Source organism: Haemaphysalis longicornis, unplaced genomic scaffold, assembly GCF_048455015.1.
Source record: "Haemaphysalis longicornis isolate Haplotype H1 unplaced genomic scaffold, Haemaphysalis longicornis Haplotype H1 scaffold_3, whole genome shotgun sequence".
Lineage (NCBI taxonomy): Eukaryota > Metazoa > Arthropoda > Arachnida > Ixodida > Ixodidae > Haemaphysalis > Haemaphysalis longicornis.
The window spans coordinates 68,273,530-68,290,569 of NW_027526335.1; the positions used below are offsets into that span (position 1 = coordinate 68,273,530).

At 46.0% G+C, this 17,040-nt stretch overlaps 1 long non-coding RNA gene across 1 annotated transcript in view; it reads left to right on the plus strand.

Moving 5' to 3' along the window:
* Window positions 1-17,040, plus strand: part of LOC144173282 (uncharacterized) — a 408,786-nt gene that overhangs the window by 47,773 nt on the left and 343,973 nt on the right. The gene's annotated exons all lie outside the window — the stretch shown is intronic.

A 17,040-nucleotide genomic window follows, 5' to 3' on the forward strand; every position in this document is an offset into this window, starting at 1 on the left:
GCTGAAACTTGCTAGCAGGTATCTTTATATACAAAGGAAGCCTTTTAAATAGTTATCTCATCTTTAAAATTACGTGTCAGTACTCTTTAAGCAGGGTAAAATGACGTGATAAGGGGAAACTGCCGTTATTGTCATTCCTTCTTCCGCGGTGTTGCTTCTGTCGGCACTCACTCGCCAAGGGGTTGCCATAGCGAAAGCAATGCCAGGCATGGTGGCTTCACTGAACTTCCACCATTCCAGTTATAGGTAAATAGACCTAGTTCACCGCGTGAATGCAAGTGGTTGATTCCGAGAAGAAATTAGTAAAAACACTTTGAAATAAAAGTAAATGTCTGTACAGATTGAGTAAATGTGCGTATTCAGGTTGATTACGAGTAATCATGAGGACTAATGAGTTGAGTAACATTGAATGCGAGCACAAGTGAGTACAGATGAGTTGAGTACGAGGGAGTACAGACTCAGTACGAGTAACCGTGAGAACTAATGAGTTCGAGTACAGATTGAGTACGAGTACAAGTGAGTACAGATGAGTTAAGTACGAGTGAGTACAGATTGAGTACGAGTGATCGTGAGGACTAATGAGTTTGAGTACAGATTGAGTATGCGTACAATTGAGTACAGATGATCTAAGTTCCAGTGAGTTTGGATCCAATCAGTTTGGATACAGATGACTGCGATTACAAATGAGTATTCGATGAGTGAGTGCGAGTGATTTTGAGTACAAACGAGCTTTTTGAGTCTGAGTTAGAGTGAGTACAGGGTGAAGGAAAAAACATGTGATTGAGTTTGAGTGAGTTCTTTCTGTTTTGCTGACCTATGCCATGCGGTAGTGTCGGGATCAGTGCGAAAAACTGGGAGTATTCGTGCGATCGATGGATTTAAAAGCGTAACATACAAAAATGAAGCAGCTACCATGAAGGTCTTACTGGGCTAGTTTTCGAACTTCTAAGCTTGCAAGGTCAACTAAGAGGCGTACTGTGCGTGTTGATTACGGCAAGCGATTCGAGCTGACGTGACAGTCGCAAAAACAGCGGAATCTCGCTCTCAAATCGGCCCTAAGAACCCTGGTTGCTTGACAGGCACAAAAGGGCGAAAGGTTAAGACTGCACACTGTTTTCAAGAGGCGGAGGAAGGCAGCATTTGTGATCGGTGCTGGTTGCCTGGGCAACCTTCTAAACGAATTCACTCGCAAAAAGCACGAGGGCACGTTGGTGGGGTTCAATTTAAACGCGAATACCTTTAGTAGTTTTTTGTCTTTTGTTTACCATAAAAAGTCAGGAAAGGCAAAATAGCTATTGATATCTTAAAAATACGATGGGCTTCGTTCCGGCGTATACAGAAGCCGTATTCTTCCGTTTTGATTCGATATTGTAAGCATGAAAAACGGCTTAGTTCTCGCCGGGGCCCGCGCACGTGTCTGATATTTCAGAAGAAAACGAAAACTTGTCGCAAAGCGTCAAGAGGGGGGCGGCTCATAACACAATTTTATCTCGGTGCCCCCATTTTGAGAGCACAGCCTCCAAACATCAGCGTGGGTGCTCACAGTTTTGGATGTAATGGGCCTAGAAATTTGACGTGAAGTACCGCACTGAATGGCACAAAAGAACTCCCTTTTGTTCCTTGGATATTTTTTCTACATCTGGACCTGTCAACAAGATATACCGATACTAGAAATCGTAAGAAATTGGCTAAGTGTAGAACTTTCATTAAAAATTGAAACGCGTATAAAATACCGGAAAAGTGTTTAGTGCGGCTTAGAACACCTAGGACAAAAAAAGCCATTCTCCGATGATGGACTTAAATTGGGAGCATAATTTAGTTTGGGCGAATTAATCCTTGGTGTTAAATAAAATGACAAATTGCTGGTAACTAAATGGGATTTTCTGGAAATATTGTGAATAACTGAATTTCTGAAAATGTGGGGACCTATTTGTAGACTTCTTGGGATTATTTCACATTACTTAAAATTGCTTGGAATTAAATTAGGTTTCTCAGAATTACTCGGAAGGTATTTTGAATTACTGGGGGTTACTTCAAATTGTTTAAATTTTTTGTAATTACTTTGAATATACTTCAGGTTGTTACAACTTTGTTTATCACAAATACTAGTACAAAAATTACGTTTTTCCGTAATTGCAGGTGATTCCATGACATTACTTGAAATTATTTGTAATTGCTTGAAATAGCGTAAAATATCTAGAACTACTTGAAATTAGTTGTAGCTAAAATGTCTTGTACCTATTTTCTTGCTTGGTCGAATTGTTGCATAATTAGTTCGAATGTCTTGGGACTACGGGAAATATTTAAAATTTCTTGAAATTACATCCCGTCCTAAAGATTATTTCGTAATCATGGTTGTGCGTGTGCATGCGCGCTCACACACGCATGCACGCACGCACACGTGCGCAGACACGCACGCACACACACACACACACACGCACACCTACACGCACACGTGCGTGCGTGCCTGTCACTTACGCTAACGGCAGCTGCTTTTGTTGTAACGAGTCCAGACAGACGCGCATACGTATCGTGAAATCGGGATGCGGCATGCAAAGTATGCTCGCGCATTGAAGCATGGACACACACCGGGGAAGTCTCTGCTGGTTTGCAGGCAAATGTCTCACTGCTATTCGTAAGTAGGACATCCCAGCCGCTTTGTGTTTGTCGGTTTCACTGACGAACCAACCGAAGACCATCACACAGGGCAACCTGGAAGGTCCCAGCTGGCTTCGTTGGCCTTCTCGCAAACTTCGCACGCACGTTTTGCGGCAGCACTAAGCCCACATGCTTCACGTGATACCGCTTTTATTGCAGTAATGTCCCCTTCGGAAACCTAGACACTCTTTACAGCAGCATTTTTTGACCTTCTGCTCTTTTGAGGGTAGCAAGCCGGTGAGGCATTTTAGGTGGACCCTGACAATTTTTTGTTTTGCTGGGTTTAATTTTTTTTCTATTTCTCCCTTTGGGCACGATGATTTTCGAATCCAGAGACGACATTTTTCAATGAGCGGCTAGAATCATTTTTGTTACTATTATGCTTTCGTTGAGTTTTTACTTTTTCTGACAGTAAAGAGATCTCAGCACACAGATAGCATGACATCAAGCGCAAAGCCATACTGCCATGCGTCTTTAGTGCGAATGGCATTGAAACAGCTTGGAGCAATGGTGAACGCAGAATTCCGTTTCGGATGGGGCTGGTCTCGTCTCTCCCCCTCGCCAAAAAACACAAGAAACCAAACCAACGGTAAATGGAGGTAGAAGAGGACAACGAGAGAAGAGAGAGTAAGCCCATAAAAAACCTACTGAAAATTTGGAAGTATTGGGATTTAGGGGGCGTACTGTACATAACCTTCCAATTTTTTTCTTTTTTCGTTTTCTTCAGGGGCACTGCTGATGGCTTGTAGTTGCGGTAGAGTCATTGTGCCGAATTTGTGTCAGCCTGGGGCATTGAGTACGATAGACGAAAAATTATCAGAGGCCGTTATTTAGTCATAGGCAGAGCAAAAAATAACACAACCCGTGACTCTTTAGGCTATGGTTGCCGGTGACGTCGTTACCCTTAATTCTGATTTACCATTACAATTATAATTATCATTTTCATTCTTATTTTAATGAGAATTTGAATGCGAATTAGAATTAGAATTATACTTTAAATTTCAATTTTAATTCCAATTTTAATTTTAATCACGGGGTTTGTTTATGACTGCACCCTAAGAAGCTTGGCAGCGCATCGCACTTCCGTTTTTAACTTCACGCTTGAAGTCCCCGCTTTTTCGGTGCGCTGTTGACAAATTTCAAGACTTTCTTATCGCCGATAATTGGCCTTTGGATGACAGCGCATTGACAGCGGCCACTGAATACCAGTCAGAATCTCTTCCAAGTTGGGCCCAGCGTGCCCTCCGCCTACGTGATCAGGGACGTCTCAGGTAAGATCGAGCCACCCAAAGTAATCAAAGCGCCTGCATGCATGCGTATACGCACATAACGGTCAAGGAACAGGGTCATTCACGAAGCGGATTTCAGGCAAGAACTAACGGTTCGTGATTAGTTGCCTCATTGTCTGGTTAAGACAGGCCAATCACGCTTCTAAAGCACGATGCCAAACGAAGCGCCGAAACGACGTCAAACGAAGGCTCCTAATTAGTAGCGAATATTTTCATTACTTTAACCACAGGTCTAAAGAAGCTTTCGCTGCCTTCCGAAACTTCAAAAGTCCGCCGCTTCGCTCCCGAAACAAGAACCGTAAGGGTTAGGAGCACTATTCAAATGATGCACTGGCGCATACACTCGCAGTCGAAACCAAACTACACCGCTTCTCTGCAGCGGGTTTCAGTCGCACCGTCGAGACTGATCGGCGCGCCAAGAAGTGCGGAGTCGTCCCCGTCGGCGCTCGTAATTCGTTGACAAAGGGACGCTGATGCCAGCACGTCGTCACAACTCCATTCAGCTCACGTCACTTACTGCTGGGCGCGAACAAATACTCGTTGGCGGGATCCTATTGTATGCGGATATCAGCACAAAAGGTGTCCGGCCACGTGCGGCCCCGTGCACGGGGCGATCTGAGCGACGCGCGTAGACATGGATGCTGACGGGACAGGCAGTGCCCGGCGGATCACATCGCGCTTGCACATGAATCATGCGGACTCGCAGAGCGGCAGCAAATCGCTCATTTCGGGGTCAGGGTCAAGAGCGAAGGAGATGTTTGCTGCGTGGATGAGAAAGCTAACTGAAAGTTTTTTTTCCGGCTCGCTGCTTAGTATTTGTTTGTGAGCAGTAAATCTAAATCATACATAAGTCACCATCCCCAATGACCTCGTCTTCATCTTCCCTCTGTTATTTGGATTCTAGAAAAATGTTTTACAAGAGCAAATTAGTTCGAACGTAGCTGCATGTTTTCAGTGAAAACTAAAACAAATAACGTAAAGGCCACGGGTGTTAGCCGTCCGAAGCTGCCGTGGTTATGAGCATTGCTCATTAAGCGTCCACGTAAAGATAGTGTCACCACCATCCGAAACTGCTACGGCGGCAGCCAGAAGAAAGCGCCCGCCTGAAGCTGCCTTCGGGACCAGCGACAACTGGAGTGTGGAAAGGAGGATACATGTGGGTAGACTCGCCGACAATCATACTACGGTGGGGAAGATATATAAAGGTAGGGTTGCAGCAAGCGTCACGCATGCGCAGTGATGCTCGTTCTCTCCCCGTCGGTGCGAGCACGGTGATCGGCAGACACTGTCGTAAGGCGTGCCCGGAACTGACGCCGTCACAGCAACCCCACCCCCCTCCTCCCACCGGAACTTAAGGCGGAGCACAGGTTGCGCCGCGTAACTACAAAAAATGGCAATAATTGATGTTAGTTTTTCAAAAACCAATGGAAGGCCTAAATTACGAACGAAACGGACTCAGGCGTGCTGTAACTAGAAATTATACCCCGTAAATGGCGTATAGTCACACGAATTACAAATTTGGGTTCGAACCTCCCACGGCTCGGACACCACTCTAAGAAAAAAGGGTAGAAAAAGGGAGGAAATCCAGGCTTTTCTCCCCCGGACCAGCGAGCTTCTCACTTTAGCTCATTACACGTAGCGCCCTCTGTACGGCCTCTACGAAACACCGAAACGGGGGAGGAAATATTCTCCCCTGTCGTCTGCTATCTGCTGTCGGCGCCGACGCCGAAAACAAAACCGTTCATCGTTGCACTGTGGCTTTCACCAATCGGACGCATACGACGACTATGAGCAACACCTCCACTGCGGTGTGCTGCTTGCTTGTTTTTTCGCTGTCTTTTTTTTTATTATTACCATGTGCCCGCCACGCTAACGCACGGCTCGCCAGCCGTGTGTTTGAAGCACATTCTGTGGGCACCGCTGCATGCTTGCTGTGGGCGACTCGCCTGCGCCCTGTTCAACATTACCACTGCATTTGTGGACGTTTTATACTGACGCCCAAGGGTAAAAGAGGTCAGCGATGATAGCAAACTCCCCTTTTTTAGTCAACGAGCACGGACCGCAGCATATTGACGCATCAGTTACCAACAACAAAAGGTCGGTAATATCTTGGCTGAATAGTTGCCCGACCAGCGGTGCGCTCTACGCTAAAAGAGCGAAGGCGAGGCAATGAGTGTCATTACCCAAATATACCTCCCGTACTGTTTCGTGAAACGTTTTTTCTTCTTTGAGATATTTTGCTGCTTCCTACAAAACGACAAACTGATAAAAGTTTGCAATTGCACGCGCTACATTTGATCAAAATAACAGAAACCACCCAAGGCTCACGCACTGCCGTGGGTTATCGAAACAAGCAACAAGCTCAGTGTTCCTACCTACATTCTCGGCGATTAGGGTTATAAATACTTTGTGGCCGTTTAAATGTTTAGTTGTGGCTTCTGATCAAGCGGACATGTCCAAAGTGTACAATAAAGAAAAAAAGTATGTCAAAAGTGTACTATATGCGGTGGTGTATACGTGTATTATGCTTGCGATGTTGTGTGTAGCGTTTATTGTGCGTTGGCAGTGCCTTTAATGAAGTGTATGTCGCTGTGTTGTGCTATCTTTCTTCCCAATATGTGCCTGCCCACATGCGGCCTCCGCGATATTGGCTAAATAATATACGTTATGCATAAAGGAAACCAAGGAAACGCCTTCATGTAAGTGCCCACTGACGGTGATGCTTAGTAGCTGCCCCTTCGCACACCTACTTTTTTTTTTTGCGTCATCTATCGGTCATTTTAAAACGTTTACGATTGCTTTACTTCGAGCACGCTAGAGGGCGAGCATTGTCGAGGATGCGACAGCGACGGATACGTTTTGCGTGTTGCCTGCATTGCCTTTGCGCTGAGATTTACGATTGCAGACGATCCGCGTTTTGATGCATCGGTTGCAGCAAGGTAAGGTGACTAACAACAACTGGTTGTTCTCAAACGGCCGCATTGGATGCTTGTGATCTCGTGTGCTGTGAACGGCGGGGTTACGAGCCTTTCGGAAATAAAGGCGGCATTTTGAAAGCAATCGGTATGACCTACTATGTTTACGGCGGCGCGTTCGCTCTGAACGCGGAGGCGGGGCGCGCAGCGAGAATGCAAGAAGGCGCGCATATACGATTGGCGACATCGCTTGCTAACCGCAGTTCTGGTGCTGGGTAGGTAATTTCGTGGTTATTTTAGCGCATTTTAAGCGCACACAACCACAGTAACCTACGTATTTGTACTTGCTCGATCCTCAAACCGATCAGCTCGCTAGGCCTTTCTCGCATGACAAGCCTTGCTCGGGTTACACTGCCAGGGGAGGAACGCTCCTCCATTAGCTCACGAAAGGGGGAAATCTTCCTCCACTCCTAGGGGGAGAAACGCGCTCCTCCCTCTTAAAGGGAGAATCTTTCTACCTTTTAAGGAGCAATATAGGATACATTCCTGTTTCACCCTTAAGGGAGAAACTACCACACCCTTTTTTCTGAGAGTGACTGGCAAACGTTCCATTCCCCACGTGACTAAGCGCCTCCCCGCTGTGACGCTCAGAGAACGTACACTTCGAGACACTGAAAGTGGCATCCTCACTCAAACCGGCCAACATCCAGCCACCGCGTGCACTCTCTCACGACCATGTCTAAGCCACACAAGCGTAGGTGTCCTGTCTTTTTAATGATTTTCCCGAGTTCTTGGTATCAACTACTGCACTGAATAAAATAAAGAAATAAATAGAAGCACTTGCATTAAGGTGGTGCTCTTAGTTCGGGGATCTGGGATAACGGTGACATGGGTGTTCTTTTTCAAGGGCACTGTGAAGACGGTCTGCTCCGGCTTAGAAAAGTGAAAAGAAAATTTCGCACAATGGGTATCTGAAAAAAAAAAAAAAGAAACAAATCCGGCGGTGAGGCGAATCGAACGTATTGCTCTGCCTGAAAGAGCTTTCAGGAGAACTTCGCCGCCATGTGTTGCTCTTTGCTAGCGTTTAGGAAACTATCCTCCTTTTTTTATTTTTCCAGGCGACTCCTTTTTTTCTATTCTCTCGACAAAGGCCAAGGTAGATTTCATTAGTTCGAATTATCGGAAAGCCGCTTCGGGGCTCTTCTTGAGTTTAGGGGCTGGCACCCATTACACGTTTTTGCCGCCTTCGAATTGGCCGCTGCTGAAAGAGGTAAAATGAGGTAAAGAGTTCCTAGACCCAAAATATCAAGCAGAAGGTAGAATGTCGTCAACACTTTTTTATTTATGTAAAGAGAGGTGCTCAAGATGTGAACAGTTCTTTTGATTGATTGATTGTGGGGTTTAACGCGCCGACGCAACGCAGGCGATGAGGCGCGCCGTAGTGGAGGGCTCCGGATTAATTTTGACCACCTGGGGATCTTTCTCGTGCGCCGAAATCTCGTACACACGGGCGTTTTTGCTTTTCGCCTCCATCAGAAAAGCGGCCGCCGCGGAACAGTTCTTTTGGGAAATTCTCACACGGTGGATACCATACGAAGGGAGCCCACGCTCTGCTTTTTTTATGTTTGTGCGTTTGGGCAAGACCGTGTAAATGTGAAGTTAATTTTGGTTGTAGTACACTCTAAGGAATGGCGGTAGTACAACCAGAGCAAAGCAGTCACGTGACTCTTTTAAATGTTCGGCTACTCCATCCGACATTAGGTAAGGTCGAATGGCTTGTCCTTGGGAGTCGAGCATGCGCGAACCCTTCTCCCGCGAAGCAGAGTGCGAATACTTTCCAGTATGTTCCTAGAGGCCAAAGCATTAAGCAAGGTATGCAAATTGCCTGCATGAAGTCATCAGGATAGACCAAAGTAATGCGAGCCTTTAAGGTGTTTCATAGATTCACCATAACAGAACACAGTAAAGAACACTAGCAAAGCACTGTGCCCAAGGACGCGGGCTCGATTCCCAGCCGCCACGGCCGGTTTTCTGATGGAGGTGAACATCGAAAACGCCCGCGCGTTCAAGATTTCGGAGCACGTTAAAAATCCCCAGGTGGTCAAAATTAATCCGGTGCCCTCCACTACCGTGCGCCTCTTCCCCTTTTAAAGCATCATAGTCAATCAAATCAATCACTAGCGAAGCTGGCACTTGCGGAGTAAGTGCAACGCAGTCGAATTCACGATGACTGCGACGACCAGCCTGACTTTACACGCGGCCAGTTTCAGAGGCATGCTTGTAATAAAACTACACTTTAAAGCGCAAGTTCAGCGCCAACATGGTCACGTGAAGAACCTCACGCGTACCTTCGCAAGAAAAGCCAAATGTCAAGTTTCAAGGTTTTATATGCCGTTACCGGGTGACCGCTATTGCCGTGGAGGATGCTTATCGCGCATGCGCGCCGCCAGTCACGCCGGGGAGAGGCACAGAGAGAAAAAGTGAGAGGATGAGTGTTTCCCCAGGGCCGCTACATTTAGCAGCGGAATAATTGAACAGGAACTAGCAAGAAGTACCATAGGCGCGTCTGTACTACACCTGGGTTATAAGGCAAGCCGTAGTGGAGGGCCACAGACCTGCCTGTGCCTCCTGTCTTTTTAACGTGCGTAGAAATCTCGACTAAGGGCATCTTCGTTTTACGTCACTACCTGAAAAACGGCCGCCGCTGCCGGAATCATACCCGTGTACAAGGAATGTAGATTGAATAGAAACGTACACCTTCACAAGAGAGCGTTCTAACGGATAACCACCTTTAAAAATTCAGCTTTAAGTGGGATGTGCATGTTAGGTCAACAATTCATGTCGAAGGTGCAAGAATGCCCGCCACTTCGTGGGAAGGGATATGCATGTTTAGGTAAGAAAAACTGCAAGTTGTGGTTACATAATCGAAAACATACGAGAAAGGTAGCAGCCGCTGCATTTCTAGACTTATATGTAATGTTTTACGACGGTTGGGTATTGTTTGGATGTAGGTTTTCTGCATTACATTTTCGTGTTCTAAGAAAGCATGGATCCATCCATCCATCCATCCATCCATCCATCCATCCATCCATCCATCCATCCATCCATCCATCCATCCATCCATCCATCCATCCATCCATCCATCCATCCATCCATCCATCCATCCATCCATCCATCCATCCATCCATCCATACATACATACATACATACATACATACATACATACATACATACATACATACATACATACATACATGCACACATACATACATACATACATACATACATACATACATACATACATACATACATACATACATACATACATACATACATACATACATACATACATACATACATACATACATAATTCCATGCATGCATGCATGCATAACCTAGGTGCATATGCTGTACATAGCATACGGGATCCGCAGCGCACATAGGATCTTTCAGTAATTGTCATGTCCAGAGCTATCTTTCTTTTTACTTCATGATTTCTGTGCACTGCAAATGTACTAATCCATTACCCAAAAACTTTGGAGTAGCCAGCTCCTTTTTCAAATAGAGCTGACCTCTGCAATAAACCAATCTCTCTCTCGCTCTCTTTCTCTCTCTCTCCACCTAGTCATGCAGGGTGTAAATGGAGCTCTCGCACTATGCATCAGGGGTGAAGAAGGAAGTTGCACGATGGTAGCTAAAAGTTGCGTGGCCTTGTCTGACGCTCGAGTTGCATTTGGGTGGCTGTGCAGGAATAAGTCATTAGCGGGTGTAGGGAATTCAACCAGCAATGCCCCGAAAGACACACGCTTCGGCGGCAACGCTGGATGCACGTAGAGACAAAGCCGCCCACGTTATAGCAGAAAAGTAACAGCAGATACAAAGTAAACGCAAGTGCCGAAATAAAGTATTGTGCTAACAGCACTTTTTTAGCGTTTAAGCACTCAGCCATTCGCGAGCTCGTCCAAAATTCATTAATCTTCCGCTTCCATGAGAACGTTTTAGCGACGCCTTCACTACGCGATACGCCGAAAAAAAAATCGAAGTGTGTAAGTAAGAAAACTAAGAGATGGCGTTGCGCAGAGAACCAAGAGAATTACTTTTTTAGTTGGATTCTAACAAGGTCACTGGAAACTATGACCTTATTTGTTTAATGCGGCTGATATGAATATAATCCAAAGTAATTTTCTCCTGGAATAAATCCCGTGCTGCTACACCCAACACTTCAATATCGAGCCACTGCGAATTGCCTGTCTGTCTGTCTGTCTGTCTGTCTGTCTGTCTGTCTGTCTGTCTGTCTGTCTGTCTGTCTGTCTGTCTGTCTGTCTGTCTGTCTGTCTGTCTGTCTGTCTGTCTGTCTGTCCGTCCGTCCGTCCGTCCGTCCGTCCGTCCGTCCGTCCGTCCGTCCGTTTGTAGCCACCAAAGCGCGTTAACATTTTATTCTGTTTCAATGTCCCAAACCTAGAACTGCGCTGCGGCTCAAATTCACCTAGTAGAAAAAAAGTCCCTTCACCGTACGCCTTTCTTTTCTAAAACAAGAAGAAAAAAGGTGACATGCCCTTATCTCTTTTTTCAATGCGCTCGCCGTCATCACCCGCCTAACGAGGTAAACCAAGGAGCGGCTATGGGACCCTTGGGAGGGGATCAGAATTGCCCATGGCCATCCGCACGCGGAGCCATTGTTCTCAAGCCCCGACGACGGCTGGCTCTGCCAAGCACGCCGCCAAGCCGATTCGGTGAGCCGCTGAGGGCACAGCGGACGAACCCAGCACCGCCAGTAGAACAGGGACCCTAATCAGCAGCCTCGGAGATTGCTCCGTCAGAGGCAGTGTGCGTAAAATTAATCTTTCAATAGGCTGCCTGGTCGTTTTCTAGAGGGCCAGTGCTCTAAATATGGTCCTAGGGTTGCGGAAGCATCGGATCGGCGAGCGGTGGAGCGACCTCTCCTTGTTTACCGGGTGTGTGTTTTCTTTTGTGCGAGCGACACATCGTAGGTAATTGAGATTGCCTTTACCCTGTTTTGAGAGACAATGTTGTTGGCGGCCGTCGTTCCTTTGTTGTCGCGCGGGAGTGTTGTCGTTATATTAGCTGCATGCTGTAACACACGATCGCTTTGTTTGTCATTGAAACGGGAAACACAGTGTGTGAAAATAAACAAAGCCGTACCATTTTCATTCGCTACAGTTATCCCGAACATGAAGTGTCTAAATTTTTATTTATTTATTTATTTATACAGGTACCTACATCGCCCTCACGGGCATTATTGTAGGGGGGAAAACAAGCAAAGGAATACAGTACAGTCAATATAACAAAAAATGGTTGCGGGTAAAAGGCTGTATGGTTGAAACAACATGGGAATCGAGATACTCCTGTCACAAACTGAAATGCATTTCTGAGAAATTTAAAAAGCAGTACGAAAGTAGCGGGAAAGAGAAAATGGACTTTATAAACATTCCTCAATTTGACAATACAAAGCACTCGTTTACGAGATCGTTTTTTTCTCACCCTGGTCAAAATATCCAGAAGTGTTTAGAGGGTAGATGTTTGTTTGAATTGTTTACGCTTGCTTTAAGCTTACGCCTCTGAAACAACACCTGTGATATGCAGCAGGCTGCACAGAAATGTTTCAAAGTCGTTCTTATTACGGGATATTATTTCGCGTATACCGAGTACTAGCGTTTTTTAACCATGCTTTCCAATTACTGGCACCTCTACTCTTGTGCCTCATGAAGATGGAGGTCACGATAGCCCGCAGCGCAGAGGTTTTCAGCGCGCCTAATTTCAATAAAATACAGTCGATGCTGGTTTTTTCATTCTTAAAACATACTGGGACAAACGGCTCTGTTGGCTAAACAGACTCTATTGTGTTTCATTTCTCTCATTAGTCGTTAAAAACGGTGAAGTTAAAAAAAGGAAGGTTGGTGTCACTCGCATGAAAATTCTAAGTGCAGGACTTCTATATGGGGAGTATGGTCACGAAAAACGGTGGCAAACAGCGATTTATTGTACGTGGTCTAAAAAAGGGTAAACCACTGTTCTGAACCAAGGCAACTCTAAATATGCTTAGTTTAATTTTATAATTTACCCTTCATCATCGCCAATCACTGCTTTAGAACGGATTATATCCCATACCTTCTAGACTACAAGCCGGAGGACTGCTGACGTCACGGAGTGCTGACGTCGCGTTGTGGCGGCGGCCAGCGGGGCTGCGGGTGATGGTGGCGGCGGAGACGGGGGAGGAAAGCGGCTGTGGGGCGCGCGCGGAAGTACAGGTTGGAATAACTTTTATCGGCCTCTTTTCACGGCCCTCCACTAGAGAAAGCTACAATAACACAACAATTATATATTTTTCTGATTTATGATTCTACACTTCTGCGGGTGTAGACTCATTGTTCACAAGGCAGTGATACAGTAAAAGCTCGTTAATTCGACACCCGTTAATTCGGAAATTCGGATAATTCGGACGGCTCTATTGGTCCCGGCCAAAGAGCGTGTTAGTCTATGGGACCAAACCTTCGTTAATTCGTCAGAATTCGTCCCCGCACTGCTTAATTCGGACAAATGCTGATGGCTGCCGCTACAAAAAAGTGTGGTAAATTAGCAGCGCTGGCACCACTGGAGTGAAACCGAAACCTGAGAGGCATCGCCATCGTCATCAACTAGTGGGGGCGATCACAGTGTCACCGAACTACATTATGATTACATCGCGATTGATGATTGTGTCACCACGACTGGTCTCCTAACCAATGAAGAAGTTATTAATGATGCCACGGGCGCCCAGGAAGACCATGATTCTGACGAAGAGTTATGGGAGGAAGTGCAGCCGCGACCTCATCGCACCTCACGAGAATTCTCGGAGGCGCTTTTGATATTGGAGGACGTTTGCCTGAGCGGTTCCGACAGTTTTCGTGCTGTTGGCCACTTGGAAAGCTAAGAAAAATTTTCATGTCAGCCGAAATCTGCCCGCAAAATACATCAGCAACTAAAGGTATGTTTCTCAAACGTGATTTTAATGTTTTCCTGTTCATTCGTTAATTCGGCATTCGGATAATTCGGACATTTTTCCCGGTCCCGTGAGATCCGAATTAACGAGCTTTTACTGTATATTAAAAAAATGCAGTATTGTAGCGGAAAAACGTTGTAGTGCAAGTCCACTGTATATTTCTGCGCAGTACAAGTAGTGCCGCAGCACACCGTGTTCGTCAGTTTGCTGCCAGCGCACGTGAGTGCACGCGCGTGCACGTTATACCGTGGTTGCTTGGGCTTCCTCATTGCTGTTTTTTTAAGGCAAAGCTTTCTAGCTCTACCACCCAAAGGTAGAGCTAGGTTCTTTTGTCGCGTGCGGGACAAGAAACTCCCAACGCGGCGGAGGTGGCGTTGGTGGCGGAGAGGGAGGGGGACGGAGGTTTTCACTCACGGAGCACATTGTAGACGGCGCGGCGTACCCGGGCGTACCCAGCGTTCCCCGCGCGCCGGAGACTGCTCAACCCAGCGGGCGCGACGGCGCAACGCATTCCGTCGGCTCTGTCGTCTGCTTCAGCGGCGGTTGTTTTGGGCCACTTTTGGAGCAGCTTCGCGTCCATTGCGCGCTTCTTACGCACTGCTTGATTCACCCTTTCAACAGCATGTGGTCGTACGGCAAAGATACTTTAAGGATTGGTGTGCAGGGTGGGAAAGCAAAATGTAGAAACCATATACAGACATTTGGACGCTAGAGAAAGGCTACCTTTTGCGCACTGCTTGCAACGAATGGGACTCCGTTTTCTAAATTGGTGAATACCAATTCGGTTGTGTTTTAAGACGTATTAAAAAAGGCGAAGGGAGCAACTGGTTCTGATAAATAGCGACTATAAAAGTTCGTTCAGCTTTGTCGAAAATCTCTAATTTATTAAGCTAGGTACAGTAGACTCTCGATAAACGGAAATCGCTTAAACGGAAATGCCGCTTAAACGGAACAGTTGCCTGGAATTTGGTTGGTTTTGTATACAGATAACGTAAAAAAACTCTCGGTAATCGGAACTAAAATTTCAGTATCACCGTTTAAACGGAACCAGAAATGGAACTTCTTGGGAAATCCACTGGCATGAGAATCAGCTTTTTACGGTTGCGGCTGTTTCGTTCTTGTTTTTTTTTTCTTCCTCCCTGCTTTTTTAGCCTTCTTGGCCTCGTAAGCCTCGTCTCGTAAGTGATTAGCCGTGTTAGCGCAACGAATGAAACATCGCACTTCTTGTTCCAGTCGTTCGTTCTCAATTCTAGACGCCGAGGCTACAGGGCTCACCTCCTGTCGCCTCGTTCGTGCCATCGTTGTGCCATTCATCCTTCATTACCACGTTGCCGTCTTCTAAATTCGGTGGCTCGTAAGCACTCGCGAAGTTGAGGCCTCTAGCCTCCGTGAAGATGCAATTGCAAGGACTCAAACAAAAATAATTGACGCATTTTGTAGTGCACGGCGACTCATTGTTGCCAAATCAACTTTGTGAATGCTGTGCCTACGCTTGTAGTTTTCTTGCTTTCTGAAAACTATCAGCTACAGTCACTTTCCAGTGATTACAGTTCCATGAAGTGCCCTTAGAAGTGTGTACGCACATAAATTTACACCTTAGAACATCTCTCTCAGTAAACGGAAGTCCAGTTAAACGGAACTAATTTTTCCGGTCCCTTGAAGTTCCGTTTATCGAGAATCTACTGTAGTTTAAATTGGTATAAATGCGGATCACTACGCTCACATGGCGAATTGTTTCGGTGTCTGCGCTTGTATCGCGCCGTGGTGTAGCCCCAAGGTAGCACATCAGGATGGCTAGGTTCCGCTGTCTCACCCTTTTGAAATCAGGACTGTTAAAAAATTCCGTGTTCCCGCCTCCCCCCACGGATGAAGAAAAATAAAGTGGAGAAGAATACCCGCTCCAGCAAGGCTATGGCAGGTTTAAAGCCAATATAAAATAAATGAACGAGGCTAGAAGCCAATTTTTTTTTTGTTCGAAGAAAAGCCAATTTGCAGGGTAAAAAAAAACTACCGCACTTTCCACGTTTCATATGCTCGGGCAGCCGGTACATAGAGCGTAAGAAGAGAGTCGGGAATCAAGGATGTGATTGAGATGGAAAGTAAATAAAGAAAAACAAGTAGCAAAATGTCCTAATTGTGAAGTGCAGTAGCAAAAATGTAGTTAACAGCATTAAAAAAACCTCGATAGGCAGCAGAGGGAAAAAAAACAAATAAATATAGTGCTTCACTTATAAAAGTTCGCCACAAATGTCCGCCTTGAAGTAGCTGTTTTAAAATGAAAGTCCAATTGGAGTATTTCCCGTCACGAGAATATCTAACTGCGAGGCCCTGCAGGAACACCGCACAAATTATGTGCACTATTTACAAAATACAACAAGAAGCACCTCCGAGGCACTCTAAAGGTGAGAAATAGAAAGTCACTGGGTCCGGCGTGAACAATGCACCTATCACTGCCACGCACTATTACATGGTACACACGATACAAAAAAACAAAAAAAGAGAACGACACCACGCTGAAGACGCTGCTCTTCATTTCCTCTCACTTCCGAATCACCGCCTCGGCTACAGCGGCGGCGGCGTCCGCCGCTCTAGCCAGGCCATCGCCGACGCTGCTGCTGAGTTCGGGACGCCGCCAAATGCGAATTCAAGGTAACGGCTGGCAGAATCTCCGCTTTCACTCTTTGCGGAGCCACGTGTGTGAATTTAAGTGACGTCGTATGAACAATTGCTGTGGGTGTCGTTTAAAGCTTTGCTCTCCAACCACCTTCACAGCATGGATTCGAGCCAATTTATTTTAATTGTGAGTATCGTCCCTGCTGTGATGATAGATGGAACTCAAAGAAACACGCTTTTGGTAAATTCGCCATGCCGAATAAGTGCTGCGTGCCACAGTGCTCCAACCCGGATCACCGACAACCATAGGTCGGCGTACTCACTCGTGAGTACACTCATTTGTACTCATTTGTACTCAAACTCACGAGTGAGTACGATGATGAGTGAGTACACACCCAGAAAAAAAAAGTGAGTATGATGACGAGTGAGTACAGTGGTAAGTCAACTACTCGTGAGTACAGTACTCATGAGTACACTACTCATGAGTATGAGTACTCATGAGTACAGCATTCATGAGTACGAGTACTCACGAGTTTGAGTACTAATGAGTATGAGTACTCATGAG